The 24303-nt window shown below is 41.2% G+C and overlaps 1 long non-coding RNA gene across 2 annotated transcripts in view; it reads left to right on the forward strand.

Moving 5' to 3' along the window:
• Positions 1-1267, forward strand: part of LOC122455422 — a 62959-nt gene extending 61692 nt beyond the window's left edge. For both annotated transcript variants that reach the window (XR_006274726.1, XR_006274727.1), the window contains one exon: positions 1121-1267. This is a non-coding gene — a long non-coding RNA (uncharacterized LOC122455422). The remainder of the gene's footprint in view (positions 1-1120) is intronic.
• Positions 1268-24303: the final 23036 nt, after the last annotated feature.

Raw genomic sequence — 24303 nt, forward strand, 5'->3', positions numbered from 1 at the left:
TTTCCCACTGCAAAGCCTCATTTTCCTGTTTAATTTCAGTTTAGCAGTCAGAGCGATAAATCTAACCAAGCAGGCAGGTGTGTGTCCATCTCCTTCTCCGCTGTCACCAGACATATGACACATGCCAGCTAATAATGCAGAGGGGCTGCAACAGTTACAACAACTCATCTACGGCTAATCTGGTCACTTTGCTGATCCAATGAGTGCAACTCCCATGCTGTTTTCAAACTAGGCTAATTCCACTTTGCTAACTGTGCTGCAATAAAGACAAGCCCTGAGAGGCCGAAGACTAAAGGGACTTAGAAGTGGGTCAGATTTGCAAAGTAATGTGTGGAGGCTTGTGTTGGGGCTGCTGGTGCTTTATATATTCTCGGGATAAATGAGTATTTTGGTGTCTGCAGCTGCTTTGGGCAACTTTCACCAGTGCTGAAATTACTACTGTTCTCTTTCAATTTCTTCTTTCCTAAGGAAAATGCCTAAGCAACGTTGCATGTCTTTCACTCCAGCTAGCTGACCCTAGTGCCATTTTGTACTCAGCTGGGACCCTTGTAGTTTGCACTCCGCATCTTTAAGAAGCGAGTTAGCTAAACAGAAACTTCCCAACAACCAAGTAGGAGTTGAAGCACGAACCAGCTTCTCCAGTTCTGTTTGTCTTCTTGCTAATTTTGTTTCTCTGTTCAGTTTTCCTGGAATCTGTGCACACCTATTGACCTGATAAATAACTGGAGCAAGCAGCAGAGATAGGGGGAAGCTTTACACTCCAGAGGTCCAGTTAGCCTCCAACTGGTATTTGTCTTAACAGAGAACAAATTCAACACTAATCCAAATAGGTTGTCAAATGATTGTTTAGTCACCTGAGAAAATACTATGATCAGATTAAATGAACACTCATTATTTTTCCATTGTATTTCTTTTTTCTTTAATTTCTCTTTGGCTTCTGCTACAAACCTAGAGATAGAGGCCTTAGAGTCACATGGTACTCCAGAGCCACCCTAACTCAGATGTGAAGTTCCAAGATAGGTTAGGGTTGGTATTTTCAAATAGAAAATAATAATAATAAAAAAAAGTTTTTTAAAGGGAGTGGAAATAAATCACTAGGCTTCTAAGGTGTCTATTTCAGGTATTTCTATTGTTTATCTCTGAATAATATTAAGCAGTGGAGATATTATGGAGCCATGCAGATGGGGGGGATTCCGTAGCCAGCTGCTGCCCTTCAGAATCCCTTTCAAAGGGATTCTCTCTTGGAGGAAGTGGTGGTGGGACACCAGAAAGGTAAGTTTGGGTTCATTTCTGGTTTATAACTTTTTTTAAAGTCATTATTCGAGGAATCTCCTAGTCTAAAGGTGTTCAATTTCACTTGCCATAAGAATGAGCCACTCTCAATTTAGTTTATCATTCCAAAGAAAGTTCAAGAAAATATGTTACCCATTTTTGGATGCTTCTCCAGTTCACCCTATAAAACTGTAGGACTGGGGGTCAAATGTAGGCCTGGTCTTGGGGTGGTCCCATAGATGCACTGTCCCAAGGGAGGCTCAGATGCCTCACATTGGCACAAATCCTCCCTGAGCGGGCCAGTGAAGAGGGGACTGCATGAGCAGTATCATCCTCTAATATTGTGCAGTTTGCTCCTCCTTGTGAAAATGGTCTGCTTTGTGGGCTGGTGCTGAAGCCAGGTGAGTGCATGGTCCTGCCTTCTCCTTGCACCTCTCTGCCCTCTTTGGAGAGCATCTTGGGCTAATGGAAAGATTCCTATTAACATCATGGATCAGCCCCAATGGAATAGCCGTTGCATGCTCAGGGACTGTGACTGAGAGAGACTCTCACCCCAAGTTATGGAAGGTTGGCACAGCAATTTGGATGCTTTCCCCACCCGTGCTTGTAACAATCTATCACAATCTGGTTCTGAGTTAGGTATATGAGCAAGCTGGTGTCAATTGGTTATGGTGCCATTTCTACTCACTCTAAGGGCAACCATTACATTGTTTAAGAAAAGTGTTAGAGGAGCCAGACTTTGTACCCATTAACATAACTCTATATTCAGTACATCGGATACCTCCTCTTTTGTAAAAAGAAAAGGAGTACTTGTGGCACCTTAGAGACTAACAAATTTATTTGAGCATAAGCTTTCGTGAGCTTATGCTCAAATAAATTTGTAAGTCTCTAAGGTGCCACAAGTACTCCTTTTCTTTTTGCGAATACAGACTAACACAGCTGCTACTCTGAAACTCCTCTTTTTTGTGTGTACTTAAATTAATTATTTCTCATACAAATAACTTATAACAACAATATTTCATCACATTACTATGCATGGAGGTAAATGTGGATCTCAAATGAGTGACTTACTTGTTAACGATGTACAGTTGGAAAGGGTGGGCAGCTCCCTAACGCATTTGAGTTTATTATATACCATAGAAATGTAACTTATAATTCTTCTGTAGTTAAATTAGTTGTAACAGACTTACCATATGTCTCACAGTCCTTTCAGCTAGTATACCAGGGAACAATCTTAACTCTCTTTCTGCTACATTTCATTGTACCAAGTTACTGAAAGATGTCTGATCATTTCATCCTTAATTGTGGTTTTTCCTTGGATAGGCCAGTTTATATGATACACTTAATACAATTTAAATGTAGTGTTTTAGTTGTGACTATTTCTTATAAATATCAAATAGTTCAGCTAGGGAGCCTGCCCCACAGAGGAGAAGGAGAGTAAGAGGCATCCAAACTACAGTTCTCGTGAGGTATCTTGGCAACTCAGGCAAATGCAGTTTAAGGCTGAACCAAGCTAAAACAAAACATTTAGACATTTCTGAACTGAAATCTTTCTGCTTTCCGTGCTACGAAAACATTTGACATCTCATTCTGATCTGGAATGAAAACAAATGTCAGAATATCCCAATTTCCCACAGGATGGAAATTCCAACTTTTTGACCAGCTCTATATTGAAGTCTGTAGAAGTTTTTCTATTGACATTAACAGGCGCTGAATCAGACCCTATAATGCCAAAATATTTGTTTATATTTTATAAAGAATCTCCAGGGCCAAGGGCCAAGTTCTCCTCTGGAGTAAGGAGGTGCGACGATTCTGTATTTTAATTCTCATTATTACTCCAGGGTTGAATTTGACTGACTATTTAAAACAAAAGCACTAGCATAAAAAAACAGTGAATGACTCTAAGAACTAACACGATATCCTAGGCGGCCCTCCATAAATCAATAGAAGGAATAGTACTAAAAAGGCGGCTTCTCAGACTTTAATAAGATGATGTCTGTGAAGATTACATATTGGCTTTTAGGCACAATATTTCATTCTCTCCAGTTCTTTATCATCTTTTCTAATATGTCAATGCTCCCATCTTGTGCTTACATGCTTATTTTTGGTCACTCCTCAGTCAAGTAACATTTAAAAAAGAAGTAGTAAAAGATGAATTCTAAAATGCCAGTGTTAGGATGGTATAATGGCTGAGATGGTAAACAAACTATTCATTTAAAGAAAATGTATTGAAGCTGCATATGACATTGGTGACTGCGAGAAATTGTCATTCAACACCATCCCAGCCATGCTACCACCAGGAAGGATCACGTAAAGACACAAACCAAATGGGGGTAGAGGATATCTTTTCTGAACAGCATGGAAAATAAAGTGATTTCTCTTTCCCTGAATTTGAATAGTAGCCCATAGCAGTACTGAACTAAGCGTGTACTGAGAGAACGGACATGGAATAATCCCCGCTGGCTAACAGAAAACAAATGTCTAGCTAATCACCCTTCAAAGAAACACACACATTTTCTGTCAGGGCCCTTAAAAGACATTTCCAGCCACTGGATTGTTCATGAGGGTTGCATTATGCTCTGTGGCTCTTATTCCAACTGTTCCCCATAACTATAGGTTTCCTAGACATCTGATACAAGAGACTCTGCTTGGAAGCCTTAAAGGCTGGTGATTTATTTTTCTCCTTAATAATATTCAGGTCTTGTGTGATCAGATGTATGTGACATGGGGGTAGAGTTGGCTCAAAGGGTGCTTTTGCTGAAAAATAGATGGTACTTACTCTGTTAGGCATGCCACCCATCTAAACCCATTTTAGGTTGCCACCCATGTCAGCTGGAATGCTACCATCTGAATGGATAAGTGAATTCATGACAGACAGCCAAGCAAAAATGCATGTGCCTCACTTAGAGATGTTACTGACAGATTCAGAATGGGAAACATTCAGTGTTTGATCTCTATTCCTGTACCTATAGGTTGAGGGAATAGGTCATTACTATCTTAGCTCAAAGCTTGATCAATAGTTTAGAAGATGCCATGAGTTTTGTGTTTAGTGAGTCAAACTTAACATATCATAAGCACCAGAGAGGTATTTTAGCTCCAGAAAGATCTGTGCAAGATTTGGTTTAGATAGTGGCTCGGTGGGGAGACCAAACTCCATCTGAACAGTAGAGTAGAGCCCAGAATGGGGAGCTTGTACCCAGATCCAAGCTTCTCCAAAGTGCTAGGCCATTCACATCTGAGGTTCTGGTTCTAGCCCATCTCTAGTAAATAGGTCAATGGAAGAGCTCCTGGAATAGTGTAAAAACCTGTCTGTGAACAGTTTGCCCAAATAGAACTCTGGATTTGATTTTTTTTTTTACCCTTTTACCCTTTACATATTCAAATTGCTGTACAAACTGGTTCTTACAAAACCATTGCAAGTACGAAAAAACTTGTGCCCATTTTACACATGGGGAAACTGAGGCAGAGAAGTTGCGTGACTTGTCCAATGCCACCCAGCAAGTCAGTGGCAAAAACAGATTAGAATTCAAAATGTCTGTAGCTGAGATCTGTTTAATCTAGAAACAAAGTTTGTTTCCTGACAAATCAGAATATATTTTGGGTAAAACAGAAAAATGTATCCAGTCATGGAACAGCAGCACTCGAGGTAGGTGATTGGTCACAAAAGTCAAATACTAGAGCTGGGCAAAAAAAATGTTGGGCAAAACTTTGTTTTGCTGAATTAAATTTGAAATTATTTCTCCATTTGGAAATCTACTTCAATATAATTTTTTAGCGAGGGTGAAAAGACAGAAACGAAATGAAATGTTTCATTTTGGCTTGAACAAAACATTTCAAATGACCTGAAATGAATTTTTGTTTTTGCTTTGGCCGGTGAACCAAAAAATTAATTATTACCAAAGATCCCAAAGATTATGGGATTCTTTCTATGAACAGTTCATGAACAATTCACTCTCTCTAGTATGTTAATGAAAGTTACTCATGAAACAATTCTGTATTATGAACAAACTTGTAGAATTTCATCTGTTTGTTGACAATTTATGATAAAAAGAGCTAAATTCATTGAATAAGTTGTTTTTAATGAACAGTTTGACCAGAGAGTATGTGAACTTGTTCTATAGGCCTCCACAAGTTTTACGCTGAATGGAGCCTCAAAGTTTAATTAGAAATACAACTGCTTCCTGAATATTTTACAATGATCCTCTTTAGAACTATCATAATGACTAAAGTATTCCAACCCCCCTTCCAAATCTGCACACCCCAGCTCCCAAATCGCTGGTCTTTTATACTTGTTGTGAAATATAACTATACCATGCAGAATGAATCTGGCGACATTAACATTGTGGCCAAGAATTTAGTATGATTAAAAAAAGAGAGAGGATGTTTATGTGGATAACAAGAATATCCAGAGTTCTAATCATTAATGCTAACAAATATTGGAAGGGCTATAAAACTTCATGTTTCAGATTTAAAACCATCTCTGTTAGGGATAGGATGAGACTTTCATGGGGTGGGCAGATTATCCCACATCTGTCTACTGCAGCAATGCTGGCATCTTCCTCTGAACCATCTGGTGTTGGCTACTGTCAGAGATAAGGTAATGGACTAGTTGGATCACATTTCTGATCTAGTCTGGCACTTTCTATGGATATTTAAATCTTGGCTAGAGCTCTAGAGGGGACATGCTAAAAGTATGCAACATAATTAATGGGCTAGAGAAGATTAGATTGGGCACTTCTATGCACCTGTTCTCATAACACAAGAACTAGGGGGACAGTCAATGAAATTGAAAGGTAACAAATTTAAAACTGATAAGAGGAGATACTTTTTTCACAATTACCTTGTGTCACTGAATTCCACAAACTATCACTGAAGCCAATAGTTTAATAGGGTTGAAGTATGGATTGGACATTTATATGGCTAATGAAAAACATCCATAGTTGTTATGGCAAGGATTACAACAACAACAAAAAAACAACTGTAGAATTCCCATTATACAGAGAAAGGGAGTGACTTGTCCATAGTTATCACAGTGGTAGTCAGTGTCAGAGTTGGGGTTAGAATTTGGGAGTTTTTGGTTGCTAGCTCCATCCTTAGACTATTGACTTCATTAGGTTTTGGAAGGGATATAAACCTTGTAATTCAGGACAAAAAACAGCTTCTAATTAGGAAGAAATTTAACTGCCTGCTGCGTGGATTCTTTTTTCTTCACCTTTTTCTGAAGCATCTGGCATTGACCACTGCATATTTGAATAGATAGATCACTTGTCTGATCCCATATGGCAATTCCTATGAATTCTTCCAGTCTAAGCTTCTTATGTTGGGAAGCGAGTGTGGCTTACTGTATGTTTACTGATTGCTGCGTTGGCATTAGAACAAAAATTGCTAATCATAATCTGCACATGTGAATTGCTTTTGATGCAACTATTACAGCCATGAGTGCACATGACTGTTAAACAGGATTAATGAGTGTTTATTATGTTGAGGGTAACTGCATGGGATGCCCCACAGATTTATGGAAGAGCCTGGCTACAAGAAGAGATCAGCTGCTTTTAACACTGAATGGAGACAACACCCCTTCCACCAGTTTTAAAGTTCTCGGAAAGAAATAGCTGCTGTGAGGTAAATGGCCAACCTGAAGCAATGAGCTAGAGAAGTGGTTTTCAGCCTGTGGTCCACGGTCCCCTGGGCATTTGCAGGCTATGTTTAAGGGGTCCACGAAAGGCTGTCATTACCATAGAAGAATGGTTTTCAACCTGTAATCCACATACTATGTCTAAGATTTCTAAGAGAAAAGCTGTTATGGAAAAAAGACAGAGCTTTTAGAAGACTTGCACCTGATTTTAAACTTTTGTCATGTTTAAAAACAAGCTCTGAATGGATAAGGCAGAAATTTTCCTACACTTTAAATGAGATCTAAAAAACCCTACAGTAATGGCATTGGTTATCATGGTGTTTAACGGTACAACTTAGCAGATACTTCCAATAATGAGCAAAGCTTTTATCTGCCTATATGGCTGAGTTAATTTTCATCAGCTGGAATTATTTATTTAGTCGACTTTAATAACTATAGATGGGAGTATCACAAAGAGATCTGATCCTAATACAGACAGCTCCTGCTGACTCCAGAGGAAGGAAGATCAGATCAAAGTGCACAGTTCAGAGGAAGCAATCTGGGTAGCTATGAAGTCCATGTAGAACTCTATTGAAGTCCGGGGCTCAACTGAGGCGTAGGGTTCCACTTGCATAGACCTCACTACAGAATTGGGGCCTAACATTCTAATCCATACAGTTACAGGCCATCAAATAAAAGCAGAGCTTGTAAAACACAATGGCCTTTCATCGATAATGCGCCAAAAGAAATAAACAAAACTGGCTGCATTTTAAAAATTCATTTTCAATGAATGTGGAAACACTGAGGGCCACAGTAGTAAAAATACTGAGCAAATATGTAGTCATTTTATATGTGTCCCAGAGGAGGGTGAATATTAGGAATTCCTGTTTTACAGTTTCAAGAGGTGAAGTGATTTGTCCAAAGTAATCAGAGGGCAAATCAACGTCTGCAGTAGGATTAGAATTCAGGAGTTCTTGGTTCCTAGCTCTCTCCTCAGACTCTTGACCCTGCCCCAGCTTCCTCTAGAGCCCAAAATCTTCACCAGTTTTGCTGAAACTGAAAGCTTCAGCCTGAGCTGTGGTATCTGCCATGCAAAATGTTAGAAGCAGAGATGGATGAACTGGTTCAGATAAAATAAAGTCCCTAAGTGGCCCCTCTCTCAAAAACAAAACAATAACCAAAACAATCAACTCCCCCCCCAAACAAATAACAATAAGAACAAACCAAACTAATAACCCTTTGTCCTAAACTCAAACCAAATCTTTTCTGAGGTGTTAAAAATTAGTTCGTTTTGCCCACTCTTCATGCTGCTCTGGCTTCCACAGGACTGGAAACAGATGTGCCAAAATTTAGCAAGTCAGGCTGTTCTTGCATGATAACTGACGTCTCAGAAGTATGCAGTGTTCTTGAAGCCGTGTTGGTCCCAGGATATTAGACAGACTAGGTGGGAGAGGCCTGAAGAAGAGCTCTGTGTAAGCTCAAAAGCTTGTGTCTCTCACCAACACAGTTTGGACCAATAAGACATTACTTCACACACCATGTTTCTCAAGAAGTAGGCAGTACCACAGATCTCATGGGATTCCTAACCTTCTACAGATTTGAGTGGATGGTTCATTCATGAGGTTTTTTTAGCCTCATTTGTTAGTTTTAAGCTTGTGGGAGTTGTTTTCCAGGGCAAGTGGAACTAGAGAGGGAACAATCAGCCATCTATTTCTCTGGCTTAACTAAAGTTCCCTATTTACCCATAGAACAGGTACTGCAAAGGCAGTAGCCATACAAGCTCTGCCAATGTGCCTCAACTCTATCTTGAACTGACCACCTCTAGGGGAGAGTGAGTTTGATTGCCATACCCTTCGCTGCATTGGCCACCATGCTGGGCCTTTCAACTAGTGTTGCCAGTTGTGCTGGGGAGGTTTTGTAATATTGACCAAGAACATTACCCCATTTCACACAGACATCCAAGCTGCTGTCATTGTGGATTGAGCATTATTTAAATGGGCTTTTCAGGTCACTCAGCTATAATAAGCACCTCACTACCCTTTGTTACCAGGGACAAGCCATTTTTAATAGTAACGGGAACTTAAATCCCCAAATCCATGTGAGGTGTCTGCCTGATTTTGCAAAAGAGCTGAGCACTCAGCAGGTCCCATTGACTGTAGTGGTAACTACTGGATGCTTGCTGCTTTTGATAATCAGTCTGTTTGTTTAGGTGCTGAAGACCCTGACCCTGTGCCGAGTGCTCCATGGGTGGATCCCCAGGTCTGTATAGCGCACTCTGAATGATCGGGGCTTGAAAATGGACCAAGTAGCCTTACCTTAAGCACTTGTTTTAAGAAAATCATGGCCCACCTGCATTGCTTCTTGAACAGTGACTCAGCAGCTTTGTATCGAGCTTGTTCTTTTCTATATGTGACCTTGTATTTTATAGGTGAAAGCACTCGTGTCTTATTTTGTCTTTTGATGATTTCCCCCATCCCAGCAGCCAGACCTCTTTTCCCTCATCCGCCCTGTCTAAAATACCTGAGAATGCTAAGAAAAAGAAATTAGAAACAGATAATGTGAGATGCTGCAGGTCTGTGTAAGTTAATCTATTTCCATCTTCCCAGACAGATAATCAGTATAGTACATGCATTTATCATGTTTTTTTTCCCCAAATATTAGTTGTCGCATATCTACAATGTAACAGCACTTAGAGCCTGGAGATCCTTCTGAACACCCTCTATATGCTTTTTTTAATTGATTTTTTTTCACTCTTCCCTTTAGAAGCATGAGTCAGGAACCCTCACTTATTAAAAGTAGTCCCAGTTGCACATACCTTTCATTTCCTTTGAATTACATTAATTGCCTGACAGCTAAAAGTGATCTGAGTTTTTCAGATTTCAGCACTGGACTGCAAGAAATATTTGCCAGCTAAAGCAGATTTATAAAGATGCCACTGCGATGCCTTGAGACTAACAATCAGAAAACACAGCAGCAAAACAACACTATTTTTCAAGGTTAAATGCCCTGAATGCTAAAAAGGAATTGCACATAATAAAGCCCAACAATGAGTTAGATCCAGCTTGTTTTCTCAGCTTGCCTCACATAAAAGGGAGATGCCAAACAATTTCACAGTCCACACAACAAGTATAAGTTTAATAAAGCAGCTTTTAATAAGGAAGCTTTATTTTTAATTTAATTTGTTTGTGTAGATCAAATCTCTGTTTGCTTCATTCTCCTGCCTCCATTGGATGGTTATTTTCTTTAATATTATTTAGGGACTTAGGAGTCAAAATCCCATTGACAAGTGATGGGATTTAGGTCCTTAAGTGCCTAAATCCCTTCTGACGATGAGATTTAGACTCCTTAATCAATTAAGCATTGGAACACGGAGTGCAGCGATACCTAACTATCTTAAAACTCTGGTCCTTAGTCTCTCTGTGCCTTAGTTCCCCATCTGTGAAGTGGGGATAATGACATCTCCCTACCTCAGAGGGGCTGTGAAGATAAATGCATTTCAGACTGTGAAGTGTTTAGATAGCATGATTATAGGGAAATATAAGCACCTTAGACATACAGATTGAAATGCAAGTGTGCTTAGGTAATATATGGGCAATGAAATAAATTTGGGCAAATTCTTATCTTTGTTGCAACTCAAAAATTAGTGGGCCTGCTTCTCATTTACACAAAGGCCACTTTACACCATGGTAGCAGTATAAGCAAACCCACTTCAATGACCCTTTTTGCCATAGTAGTATGAAATGCCCTGGGTGGAAATGAGAATTGGGGTCATTATTATTGTTGCCCTGAAGCCTTGATCAGGACTGCATTGTGCTAGATACTGGGCATGCATATAATAAAATGATATCCCCAGCCACAAAGTGATTTCAATCTATACGCAAAAAGGCAGCTTTCCATGTAACAAATCGATTTTACCAGTCTCAGATGTGGAATCCTAAATGAACTGTTTGATGTACAATAATAACAAAATCAAGGCCATTTAAGACTGGCCTCCTAAGGGATACAGACCTTCTTAAATGACATTTAATGAAAACAGGTGATGGAAAAGTATTGCTACTTGTCACCGAAATGACCCTGTAAGAATTTCTCTAGTTTCTCCCCACTCCATATAACTGTGGCACTCTTGCATCTTTATGGATTATTTTTATTAAAAATGAAAATACGTTCTTTCAGTAGATGGCACTTGTAGCAGCATTACTGCATAGCAATTTATTTTAAATTATAAAGAAATGGACCAATCTGTTAGGTCAATGTGGTTTTTAAATAACACAGGTACTCAGCATGCCAACGTTCTTTGCCTAACATCTGAGACTATCAAAAAAAGATTGGCAACAGCAGGGAGAAAAAACAGAAAATGGCCCAAAATTCCTTCCATTTTATACCTCACAGTGAACCCTCGGCAGACCACTGAGAAGTGCTGGGCTAGATCAACTAAATCATGCTAGCTGGGAGTAGCCAGGAAAGCCTCAGAAGAAGGCTCAGGCCAATGCTCCTTACCAAGAGGGGAGGAAAATGACAGTTTCTCTTTATCTACTGCTAGAAGTACATACCCATAGTAATAAAATTCCAGACTGGGTCTAAAGACAAGATGGAGTTCCCCATGCCTTGTTAACTTGAGTGAGAGGATAAAAAACAATCCTTAGTAGATTAACCTCTCATTAATAATTAATAAGACATCCCTGTCAGAAATATTTCTCTTTCCAAGTCCTCCTGGTGGAAGTACAGTAAATGTAGTCCATCCTCTATTCAGTGTTAGTTCTTCAGGAAGATAGTATTTCTCTAGATGATGTTTTGGACAGACTGACTAAAGAGAAAGCTGAGAAGCCCACAATATAATCACAATTGTCCTAGATGTCTTCTTTAGATGTGTCAGTTCATGTGGCCTGTTTTTTCCAAAGTCTTTCTGGAGTTGCTCAAGGAAAGAGTTGACCCAGAAAATGGACTCCTGCCAGACCAGAAAGAAATTCAGATTGGGTATTCACTAGCTGCAGTTGACCATGGTCATGTTGACAGTGACCTCATTTCAGGGGGATACCTTGCAGGTTAGATTGCAGTATTGAGGCCTATGACTTGATCTAAATTATATCATGGCCTGATTTATTCAGTGAAATAATGTTGAGGAGAGCCTTGTGACTGCATTCTATGGTAGATGGTTTTCCCAGTATAGATAATATTTTCATTCCCCATTCCTTGAAGACAAGCAAAATGCTGGGGTGGGGGAGGTACCTTAGGCCTTGTCTAGGTGACAAAATGTGTAGGCATTACAAAATATACTAGATTAATTAAACTGGATTAAACCCCTGTGTGGAACCTCTCATTTAGAATAAAAATAGCTTTAATTTGGTTTCTATTAATTCACTTATTTCCACCTTAGTTTTTCTGAGTGTCCCTTTGTAGATAAGACCTTAGCAGAGCCTTCAAAATCTTACACTCCTCCTTTGTAGATTTAGCAGTGAGCGGGTGTTCTTGTATGGATATCACATCCTTATCAGTAGTTTAACATGCTGCCCTCTTCTAATACGGCCAAATTTGTACATTCACATTTGTTTTCTGCAGCACCCCACCTTATTAAGTCTATCAGTTGCACATGAATATAAAGAAGTGATGTTTGGTTTTGCAACTAAAAACTCTGAATTTCCTATTCATTTTACATTCTTGATCCACTTTTGCCAATATGGAATTTTAATGGATGAGTTTCTCTAGTCCTTAGAGACCTGCATCCTAAATTTCAGTAATTTATGTGATTCTATCATACTGTGGCTCCAGGTTTATCCTCCTCTAATGAATATGGAAAAAAGATTTTTGGTTTTCAATGGGCTAGTAAATTGCGCCCATTATTATTTCTTATTTCGCTCCTTCTGCCTCTCACAGGTTGGAAGGGAGCCCTTTATCTTAGAAATGCCTCCTTGCCCATGGGACTTTAAGGTTTCTCAAAGCCTAACGCTAGCTTCCACATTTCTGCGTTCTCCTTTTCTTTTTTTTTAACCTCTAAAGAATTAGCTGTTTTTATAAATTTTCCAGCACTCAGGTCTTTTGCTCCAGCTTTGTGTTTTTAATGTATTGACTCAACCCATTGCCATTGACTCTTTCCAAGAGAGGATTCTGGGAACTTTAAAATTTGAATTTTTCTTTAATGCTACCCCAATGATCAAGATAACCTTGTAGGTTTGGACTCAAGAAGAACCTGTGACTTTTTTAAAGTGTGTGTGGTTGTGAGTTTTTTGGGGGTATGTGAGTATGTCATGACCTGCCTGTGGCAGCTGAGAATAGAAAGGGATGTACTTTTTTTGTCTCTACCTCATGGTTGTTTGGGCATGATGGTTATTTTTATTATAAATTATTTGTAACACTCACATCATCTGAATTTTTAAAGTAATATTTTCATATTTCATCACTAAATAATTCTCTGCTTGTCCAGTGCAGCTTTCATTCAAGGGTCTCAAAGTGTTTGACTTGCATTAACAAAGGTAGCTTAACACCACTGCTCATGCAAATGGATAAATTAAAGTCACATCATGGTTAAATGACTCCCATAGTCACACCTAGGCCAACTCTTCAAAGCCCAACGCAGTAGGTGCGCTGGGTAATATGTACACTGACCATCATTATGTGGGTAAAATCCTGTATCTGATTTGTGTGCGCAGACATGTGCGTAAATGCAGAGTTTTCCTCACCCCACTAGTGCATAAGCATATTTGCCTTGATCGCCACTTCCATCAGGCTTTGACAACTGGCTCAGTGAATAGGCAGATGACAGCAGTAGGAGTAGAATCCAGGAGACCTGCCCTAATCACTAGGCAACAATGCATCTCTAAATTAAAGATGCCCAGGAAGTATAGGAGGGGATCTAGCTATGATTTCCAAGAGCATATTATGGTGTGTTGTTGTGTGTTTAATGTAATATCTCTAATGACACTTAATTATCTGCTAAAAATAATCTCCTCCTTTCAGGTGCTTTTGTTCCACATGTCTAGAAGTACCTTTCTGGGGAAAAAATATCTGATAATAGTGGTCTGTGAAGTCTGTCAGACAAAGGCATGATAAAACAGAATGGCTAGAAGTTGAAGCTAAACAAATTAGGACTGAAAATAAGGCACCAGTCTTTAATAGTGAGGGTAATTAACCATTGGAATGATTTACCAAGGGAAGTGGTGGATTCTCCATCATGTGAAGTCTTTAAATTAAGATTGGCTGTCTTTCTACAAGGTATGCTCTTGTTCAGTCAGATTATGGGCTTGAGGCAGGATTACTGGGTGAAATTGTTTGGCCTGTGGTATGCAGGAGATTAGATGATTCATAATGGTCTTTTCTGAGTTTAAATTCTATAGGTGAAACTCTGGCCCTCTGAATGTAAAATTTATTCAATAAATATAATCTATTTAATTCAGAATGTTGCTATGGCAGGGGTCACCAGATGGTGCTGTTACATACAGGCTTATAAATTCTTTTTCTGAGTGTTATTGCAATTTTCTGTCTGTGAAGAAATGCAGCACCGTTGTTAATTTTATTATGCAGTGGTCCTTGGAGAGACCCAAAGGAAGATAGCAGAGTTTGGCCTCTGCCTAATACCCTGTATTTGGAGGCAATTCTTGGGACACAGTAACTTCCTAAGAATGGGATATTGAGGTGAGGTCTGAGATTTCTGGAAGAGGGAATTGCCTGCATGCTCTTTGTGATCAGGTCTGTTCCAGGACTGGTGTATATGTGGAAATAAAGCAGTTACACTTAGAACATACTGAGACTCTGCATCACTGATTTCTCCTCTGATCGGAAGTCAACCTACTTGTCCCAGCCTGGAGGGAGGAGCACAGGTTGCAGAAGGGAAGAGTTTGGAGGAGGGAAGTTTGGAGAAGGGAAGAGTCTGTGTGCACATGTCTGGAATGCTAACTGCAGTTGCAACACCTCTTTAAATAGTTCTCTTAATAAAAGCCAGTTTAATTTTAGAAAGATGTTATTACCTTGCACAGTACATAAAACACTGCAAGGCTTCAGAATTCTGCTACTGCTCGGCAGAGAGGGGGCACTGATGTCAGAAGGGAAAACAATATATTACTGATGTGATGGGTGTTAGGGGGCTTATTCCTTCATCCACTTACTTCCCTGGTCCTTCTCACATGAACAGAGAGCAACAATACCCGAAGTCCAAAGGTGCAAACAATTCGATGTTTATTGGGATGAACTTCCAGCAAGCATGATTCCAGTTTTCTTCCTTAGTGTCCCCCTTCCCAGCTCTGACACCACAGAGCCTTACACCTGTGTACCTGTTCCCATTCCTGCCCTTAGCCAATTGATGATTCCAATTTCCCCATCCCCATTCCCTGTTCCCATTTCCCCTTTAGCAAAACATGATTCCAATTTCCCCACCCCCATTCCCTGTTCCCATTCCCCCCACACACTTCCTGATTGACTGCAGACTATAAAGTAAAACTTGAGTTCTGCTTAGCTATACCTTAACCAATTATTTTACTGAAATTTAACTAACCAATCCTAACATGATTTTTTAACCAATTATATCCCACCACCTTAATTAGTTTACACCCAGCAAAATTAATTATACAGCAGACAGAAACAATCACAGAACCAGACAGCAATTATACAGACAAACAATGGGGAAATAGGGACTAGAGTGATAGAACAATACAGAAGTGAGGATTTCACATCCCAGCTATTGATAAGTGAGTTCTTGCCAGACAGGATGCTATCAAATTAAGTTTCCTTTTACATTTTCTAGGCACTTCCCTTTCTCTGGAGGCGATAGGCATTATCAGGCAGGACTGTATTCCTAACAGCCCAATAGCACCTTATTTCAATGTGACTAGTTTGGAATGTGAGGAGGTGACCGATCGCTTCCCAGCTTATGATTGCCTCTGTTGCTTAACCAAAGGCCTTAGCCTAAGAACAAGGCCTCAGACTGTCACAATGAGAAAAGGCCTTATACAGTCAGACAGTGTTTTTGATTCTCCCTTTTATACCTCTAGAACTAGCCAAGTGATAAGAATACACCTAAATTCTTAGACTATAGGCCTTTACAGACAGGCCTGAATATCTATATCCTAACAACGGGTTCAGTCGCAGAGACCCCCTTGGGACTGTCACTTGTTGTGCTGAATTTGCCTCTGAGTCTGTTTTCCCTGCCAGCTTGGGACTCCAGAACCCTGCCTTGTTGAGCCAGACATGCTAGCCAGCTGCAAATACAGACAAAGGTCTGGTCCACACTCTCAAAGCTGCAGACTTTAAGCAAAAACTGCTCAGAAGTTCACCTATCTCCAGCACCCAGACATCCAGTCCCCAATGGGATCCACACTCCAAATACATCCATTTTACTCTGTATAAAGCTTATACAGGGTAAACTCAGAAATTGTCCACCCTTAACACTGTTAGAGAGATATGCACAGCTGTTTGCTCCTCCAGGTATTAATCACTTACTCTGGGTTAATTAATAAACAAAAGTAATTTTATTAAGTATAAAAAGTAGGATTTAACTGGTTTCAAGTAATAACAGACAGAACAAAGTAAGTTACCAAGCAAAATAAAACAAAACATGCAAGTCTAAGCCTAATACATTAAGAAACTGAATACAGGTAAATCTCACCCTTAGAGATGTTCTAATAAGCTTCTTTCACAGAGTAGGCTTCTTCCTAGTCTGGGCCCAATCCTTTCCCCAGTACAGTTCTTGTTAGTTCCAGCATGGGTGGTAACTAGGGGATTTCTCATGACTGAAAGCCTCCTCTGTTCTGTTCCACCCCCTTTTTATATCTTTGGTACAAGGTGGGAATCCTTTGTCTCTCTCTGGGTTCCCACCCCTCCTTCTAAATGGAAAAGCACCAGGTTAAAGATGAATTCCAGTTGAGATGACATAGGAAGGCTGGCAGGTAAACAAACCCATTCAGGCTCATTCTGAAGCCCCCTTAATGGCTTCCACTTAACATGTTTACGTCAGTATTACAAGTTTATATGTTATTCTTCTAACTCCAGACATAGAAATAATACAAGCAAACAACTAGGATGGACACACTCAGTAGATCATAAACTTTGTAATAATACCTTACAAGAGACTTTTTGCATGAAGCATATTCCAGTTACACTTATAAACATATTTCCATAAAACATATGGAGTGCACCGTCACAACAGCTTCCTGAATATTTTGAGGTGAGATAAACCAAACCCACAAATCCAGCACTTCAAACCAAACCCAAAAATCAGGACTCCCATTCCCTTCTAAGCTCAGATCCAAATTTCACAACTCACCTGGTGGCATATTTAACTATGCCACTAGAATGCCTTTGTTTTCTGTGTACTGCACCTGTAAATCTCTAAATACTCTGTGGCCTGCAGAGATAGGAAACCGTTTTGAGAGGTTGTTACAGAGGAGATACACACTAGAACATTCCCTTACAGATACTTCACTTTTCTTTCTCATTTGGTTGTTTTCCTTCTAAAAGAAAAAAGCCAAAAGACTCAATGAGTGTGTGTGTGTGTGTGTGTGTGTGTGTGTGTGTGTGTGTGTGTGTGTGTGTGTGTGTGTGTGTGTGTGTGTGTGTGTGTGTGTGTAAACTTAGCTGCTTCTCTCTCTCTCTCTATAGTGGGCCAAGATCCTCCAAAGTTTGGATTGGAACACTGTGATGTGTAACACATATTTGTTTTGATGCATCTTCGCTTTTTGTGCTCATTGTTGATATATAAGCAGCGGTGGCATTAAATCCAAAGAGTTCTCAGTAGAATCACCAGTAGAAATTGAAACGAATCCACTGTCTTCCACTCTGAGCTGTATTATGCTGACTTTAAATGAGGAAAGAAAAAGAACTCAATAAAGTCAGAGAGATGCAGAATGGAAAGGATAGGACTTTACAGCCACTAAAGAATCAAATATAGGAACAGCTGTTTAAAACAGGGGTGGCAAATGCAGAGAGGGGGCAGTGCAGTGTTCTCCTCAAAGAACTGGGAAGTGAACTCCATAGCTCCAGGTCACCAAAACTGAAGAAATATTCCTGCACCATCCTGTAACCAGTGTATTCCCTAGATGAAACTTTTCCCCCACAGTGAGGCAGGTGGTGAGCAGAAGAGTCAAAGAGAATTGATATTGGGGAAATATTCTCTTTGGGAAAAATAATCTGGGGAGACATGAGAGGTTTAAGTGCTCCTAAAAGTAAAAAAGAAAGAAAGCTATAACTGTACTGATGCTCCTGTAAGGAGAAATTGCAGTGATGCAATATTGTATTGACAATAGCAGTCTCCAGAGCAGCACTAAGATGTAAGGGCTAGTTCTGCTCTCCCGGTTAAGACAAGGAAATCATTCTTCTAACTGCTGTGAACAAACTGATGGACTGAATTTGCAGCAATCCTCTAGTAAACTCTAAAACAAATGAGATTATGGAATCAAATCTTAGAATGCAAAATATTTGTGTTAATTGTATCATTGAAAGCTGTTGCAAAATTAATGAATATTTTAAATCAGGATTAAACAGAAAATTCATTTCAGGTTTGCAAACGTATCTAAGCCTTTAATCTAGCAGGGTATTACATTGTAGGTACATTTTGCTGAATCTTTGCACAAAAGCATTTTATTTAAAAAGCACAACCAGAATCCCTTCCGTTTCAAAGCTCTAGTCATTCTCCACTGTTTCCTGTGATCAACTTTTTCCCCATTCCCCTGTTATTCCAGGTCCCTCTCCCCTTTCCTGTAGATAAAAAGTAGGTTATAGCAAGACATATAACAAGAACAGACATAACAAAAGCCATACTGGGTCAGACCAATGGCCTAGCTATCCCAGTAGCCTGTCTTCTGACAGGAGCCAATGCCAGGTGCTTCAAAGGGAATGAACAGAACAGGCAATCCATTAAGTTATCCATCCCCTGTTGTCTACTCCCAGCTTCTGGCAAACAGAGGCTAGGGACACTGGGGTGGCATCCCTGACCATCCTGGCTAATAGCCATTGATGGACCTATCCTCCATGAATGTATCTAGTTCTTTTTTGAACCTTGTTATAGTCTTGGCCTTCACAACATCCCCTGGCAAAGAGTTCCACAGGCTGACTGTATGTTGTGTGAAGATGTACTTCCTTTTGTTTGTTTTAAACCTGCTACCTATTAATTTCATTGGGTGACCCCTAGTTCTTGTATTATGTGAAGGAGTAAATAACATTTCATTATTCACTTTCTCCACACTAGTCAAGATTTTATAGACCTCTATTGTGTTCATTCTTAGTCATCTCTTTTCCAAACTGAAAAGTCCCGGTCTTTTCAATCTCTCCTTTTACGGAAGTTGTTTCATACCCCTAATAATTTTTATTGCCCTTCTTGGTAATTTTACCAATTCTAATATATCTTTTTTGAGATGAGTGACCAGACCTGCATGCAGTACTCAGGTGTGGGTGTACCATGGATTTGTATAGTGATATTTTCATTTAATTATCTATCCCTTTCCTAATGGTTCCTAACATTCTATTAGCTTTTTTGTCTGCTGCTGCACCTTGAGTAGATGTTTTCAGAAAATTATCCACAATGACTCCAAGATCTCTTTGTGGAGTGGTAACGGCTAATTTAAACGCCCTCATTTTGTATGTATCGTTGGGATTATGTTTTCCAATGTGCATTACTTTGCATTTATTAACGTTGATTTTCATCTGCCATTTTGATGCTGGGCATTGTGCCGAATATGTACCCCCTGGTTTCAGGTGGGTTTGTGCTCCCCCTGGCTCAGCCATGTCTCTGCTGCCATTACCCGTGCTACTGTAGCTACACTTCTATTTTTACTCGCCCTAGCTCAATGAGAGAGCACGAATATGTGTACACAAGCAGGGAAATCACACCCCTAGGTCCATGTAGATGTAGTGTGTGACACCTGAGCCATTTCCTTTGCTAGCTGATAAATAAAGGCCAATCTTGGTTTCACTGGCTTCAGTGAGAATACTTGTGCAGGTAAAGACACAAAAAGGAGTTTAAAAGAAAGGGCCTTACAATCTGATGATTGATTGATTGCACACTATCAACTGTTACAAGAGGATATATGCTCCCTGGATATATGTCAATTAGTCAATAGATAAAGGGCCAGTAGATGATGCTCAAGAATATGCATCAGAGTTCTTGGGGTTTGTTGGAGCAATAAAACTTGTTTGTGCACTGCAAATGTCTTCCTTTTGTGCAGCTCTTTGCACTAGCTTTTAAAATCAACCACAGAATTTGGAATATTTTGTAGCTTGTATTCAGGAGAGGTCTGGGAATGTATGTATGATAGGGAGCATATGAGGCTAGGGTGCTTGACAAGGTTAAGCACAACTACATGGAGAAACTTGAACCACATCTCCCCACACTATGCATGGCTCAGTATTGTCAGTCTCTTTAATATTTAAAATAGGATATTTGCAATTGATGATCTAAGTCTAAATTTTCCAAAGTGTCTTTATTTTTCAGGCACAGTTTTGCATCAGCTGCTACATGGATCCACAACTTTGCACCTGTAAATGAACTGCAGATGCAAATGGTGGCAATTGGACATCTAACTACCTGTCTGAGAGTAAAAAATCAGGTAAATTACGTATCTATTTGCTACCTTTTGTGCCTGCAGTTTATTGTGGATGCAAATGATAGGCTGCAAAATTAGAGACCAAGTTAAAGCCTGCCTGAAAATCAGGGCTTAGTTGTCCAGATTTCCAGAGTTGCTGAGCACCCACTTGAGTTATCATGGCAGCTACAGGTGATCAGCACCTCTGAAAATCAGGCCATTAGTGTTTAAATGTTTTACCAGGAAAACTTTCACAAAGGGCTTTTGGAAGAAGTAATTCACCTGCACGTACAACAGTCCCCTTCTCATGCACAGGGATAGTCTGTTTAAAACATTTCATCTCCATGTAAACCTTGTTTGAAAGTCACTTATTTACATATTTCTGGCATTGTTTGGCAGTAAATTCTTGGGGACAGCTCTGTGTTCTCTAACTCCTCTCCAGATCCATCCTATTTTATATCTGCTACAAAATAGTTTTACTCTTGGGTTTTCAATATACAGATTCCAAACTGCTGCAAAGAAAAAAAGCACCACTCACATCTGGAGAAGGAAAGGGGAAGGGGAGGGGAAAGACTCATGGAGAGAAGAATCCAAACTTTCGGGGTATGGAATCAGAGTGTGGTTTGAGACTGGGGCGGCAGGTTTGTAGAAATTTTGGTGGTGCCCAGAAGGTCCAGAGCCCCTCTCCTCCACCCCCCATCTGCCTAAGGCTCTGCGAGGGAGTTTGGGTTGGGGGAGGAGGTCTGAGGTGCAGGCCCTGGGCTGGGGCAGGGGATTGGGGTGTAGGACGGTTGAGAGGTTGGGCTGTGGGATGGAGTCTGGGGTGCAGGCTCTGGGATTGAGTTTGGGTGCTGGGTGCAGGCTCCGGGCTGGGGGAGCAGGCTCTGGGAGGAAGTTTGGGGGCTGGAGGGGGTGTGTGGGAATGGGGTGGGGGTGCAGGCACTGGGAAGGAGTACGGGGGGCGGTGAGGTCTACCCCAAATGTCTCCTGCCGGAAGAAAGCCCCCTCAGCGTCTCTCCTGGTGGGTGTAGGGGGAGAGGAGGGCTGCCAAGCACTTGTGTGCCCTCTCCCTCTCCCCGCCCTGAGGTGCAGCAGTAGCAGCCAGCTGCCTCACTGGCGCTGCTCTAGTGCTGTAGCCTTTGGGACCTGGGTGAGGCGTGTGGGGGTGAGGCAGGCAGGGCCCGAGGGAGAGACCCAGCTCCAAACATCGGTGCAGCAGGGCCCCCAGCCCTGAATATTCCTGGAGCCCAGGCACTACGGGCCCATACAACTCACTGCCCCTGATTGTAAACACTGCATCCTCATCGTCACATCCCTGTCTCAACAATGGGCCTTTTTCACAGATTTCCTTTCACTCTCCCCCCTTAGGGAGACTTGAAGTAGATTCCTGAGGAGCGGTCACTATCTCAGGCCCCTGTGCATGCTTTTATTTAGTCACATTTTGCCACAGAGCAGAAGACGGAGGTTAGGAGCAGGGGAAGAACAATGAGTCATGTGTGTACAAGTCAACTCTATTCACTGCAGAGCCCAGGACTGGGTCCTGAGATCAGTCTCCTGCTGTCAGGGATCTTTAAGAGGGTCTTCGGTGCAGGCAGGGGAAGGGTCTTGGTGATGAGCTCAGGAGGGTCCTATCTCCATGCAGGGTACCCAGTGGAGGAAGCTGACAAATGGGTGGGCAAGGCCGAGAGCACTGGCCCAGCAAGGAGGGCAGGGGGCTGTGTGAAGCTTGACAAGGGAGGACAGGCAAGGAGGGACAGAGCTGTGCAGAGCTTTGAAGGTGCTGAGTGACGAGAAGCTTGGATGTGATGTGCTGGTGCTTGAGGAACCAGTGGAGGGATTCCTAGAGGGGAGTGACATGGTCAAATCAGCAGGTGGCTCCTAATGAAACTGAATGGCGATACAACTGAAAAAGTCCTTTCTTCTCCTGCATTGTGACCCCAAGATCACCCCATGCCAGATGGCACAGAGCCCCCGGTAGGTGACAGCAAAACTCAGCTGGCCTGAGCAGCTCAATACACCTCATACACACACCTGTTGTCATGATGTTTATTTAAAAAATACCTTGTAATAGATCATTTGAAATCTACTAACACATCAGTCTTTAATATCACTGTGAAATGTGTGCCACAATGCTGTATGTGGAATTGTGGACATTCTGATATTATGTTCTGGAGTCTGTAAACAGACCAAGGAGGACAACATATTTTTTTTTCCAGACAGAGGAGAATGGCAACACCTCTTGGACTCAATCACAAATCAAACCAGGTGTGGCCAAGAACAATGGGCTATTCATTTGCCCTGGCGATTGAGAAAAGATCATTTGCATTGCAAAATCACAGGAGGATGCGTGGGGCTCCCTGATGGACACAGAAAGCTGAGCCCCCAGGAGGGCTTCCTGACATTGAAAACAAAGATAAATTTTGAGGCTATAAAGACCTGCCGAAAGATATTAGATATCCACCACCTAGGGGACAAAGGGGAGAAGCATCCTTTTAGTTCCTGAAAAGTGGCTCTTCTTGGCCCAGGAGGCAAGAGTAGCTAAAAACTAATTATAGACATCCGATGAAGTGAGCTGTAGCTCACGAAAGCTTATGCTCAAATAAATTTGTTAGTCTCTAAGGTGCCACAAGTCCTCCTTTCCTTTTTGCGGATACAGACTAACACGGCTGCTACTCTGAAACCTGCTTAGACATAGTGTATCTACACTGCAATTAAAAATCCACAGCTGGCCTGTGCCAGTTGACTGAGGCTTGGGCTAAGGGGCTGTTTAACGGCAGTGTAGACGTTTGGGCTCAGGCTGCAGCCCAAGTTCTGGGACCCTCCCACCTCACAGAGGTCTAGAGCCCAGGCTCCACCCCAAGCACAGACATTTACACCACAATTAAACAGCCCTTTAGCCTGAGCCCTGGGAGCTGGAGTCAGCTGGCACAGGTGTCTAATTGCAGTGTGGATAGCCCCAAAGATTGTAACTTGCTAAAATGAAATTTTAGTCATTCGAAAGCGTGTTTGGTTTGGTTTTACTTGTAACCATATCTGTCTCTTCTGCTGTTACTTATTATCACTCAAATACCTCTTCTTTCTAAAACTCATTTTTGTTTTCTTATAAAACCCAATCAGTGCTATGTATTGAACAGAAGGGTAAAATGCCTTAACAGGCCAGGGTGTGTGCTGTCTCTATGGAGGCAGCAAGCTTGATAACTTCTTTAAGGGTTCAGTGAGAGGGACTGGACGCTGCAGGGGAGATGGGTTGGGGGAGTCTTGGGACTGGAAGGGCTGGTGGAAGCCAGGGTGCTGTCACTGTGCTGCAAGCAGGCTGCTGTGGCAGGGCTCTGAGCCAGAGCAGCACGGCACAGAAGCACCCGGGGTTACATGGCAGGCAGTGCCTCAGCCCTCACTGGTCTGGGTGAACCCCAAAGCATCACATCCATTAGAAATATTATGACAGTTATCTGTAGTTGGAAAGCCAGGGAATCCTTTCCCCAGTACACATAGACAACTGATTTCCTTTGTGTCTAAATATTCAGGGATTTCACAGCCAGGCAATGTATTTTTTTCCAACTTCTTTCTCTCTTTTTCTTTCTGGGTTGTTTATCATTTACTAAATATGGCTTGGCTTGCTATTTAGCTTATGCTGCATTGTAAATGCCTTTCTGTGTCATCCCCAGCTGGGAATTTCAAGCATAAATCACTGCTGTACAGATGCTCTTTGTGTGTGTGACACTTTTGGCAGAGAAAGCGAGTTGAGTTCCATGCAATGCAAAGGGGACTGTGGTAAGAATGGAGCTGCAATGCAATAAGACAGACAGCAAGAGAGAGAGCGGATGGAGCCTTGATGCGCATTGCTTTATACCTTCTGTCAAGGTTCCTTCCCCACTCTGAACTCTAGGGTACAGATGCAGGGACCTGCATGAAAAC

This window comes from Dermochelys coriacea, chromosome 10, assembly GCF_009764565.3.
Source record: "Dermochelys coriacea isolate rDerCor1 chromosome 10, rDerCor1.pri.v4, whole genome shotgun sequence".
Classification (NCBI taxonomy): Eukaryota; Metazoa; Chordata; order Testudines; family Dermochelyidae; genus Dermochelys; species Dermochelys coriacea.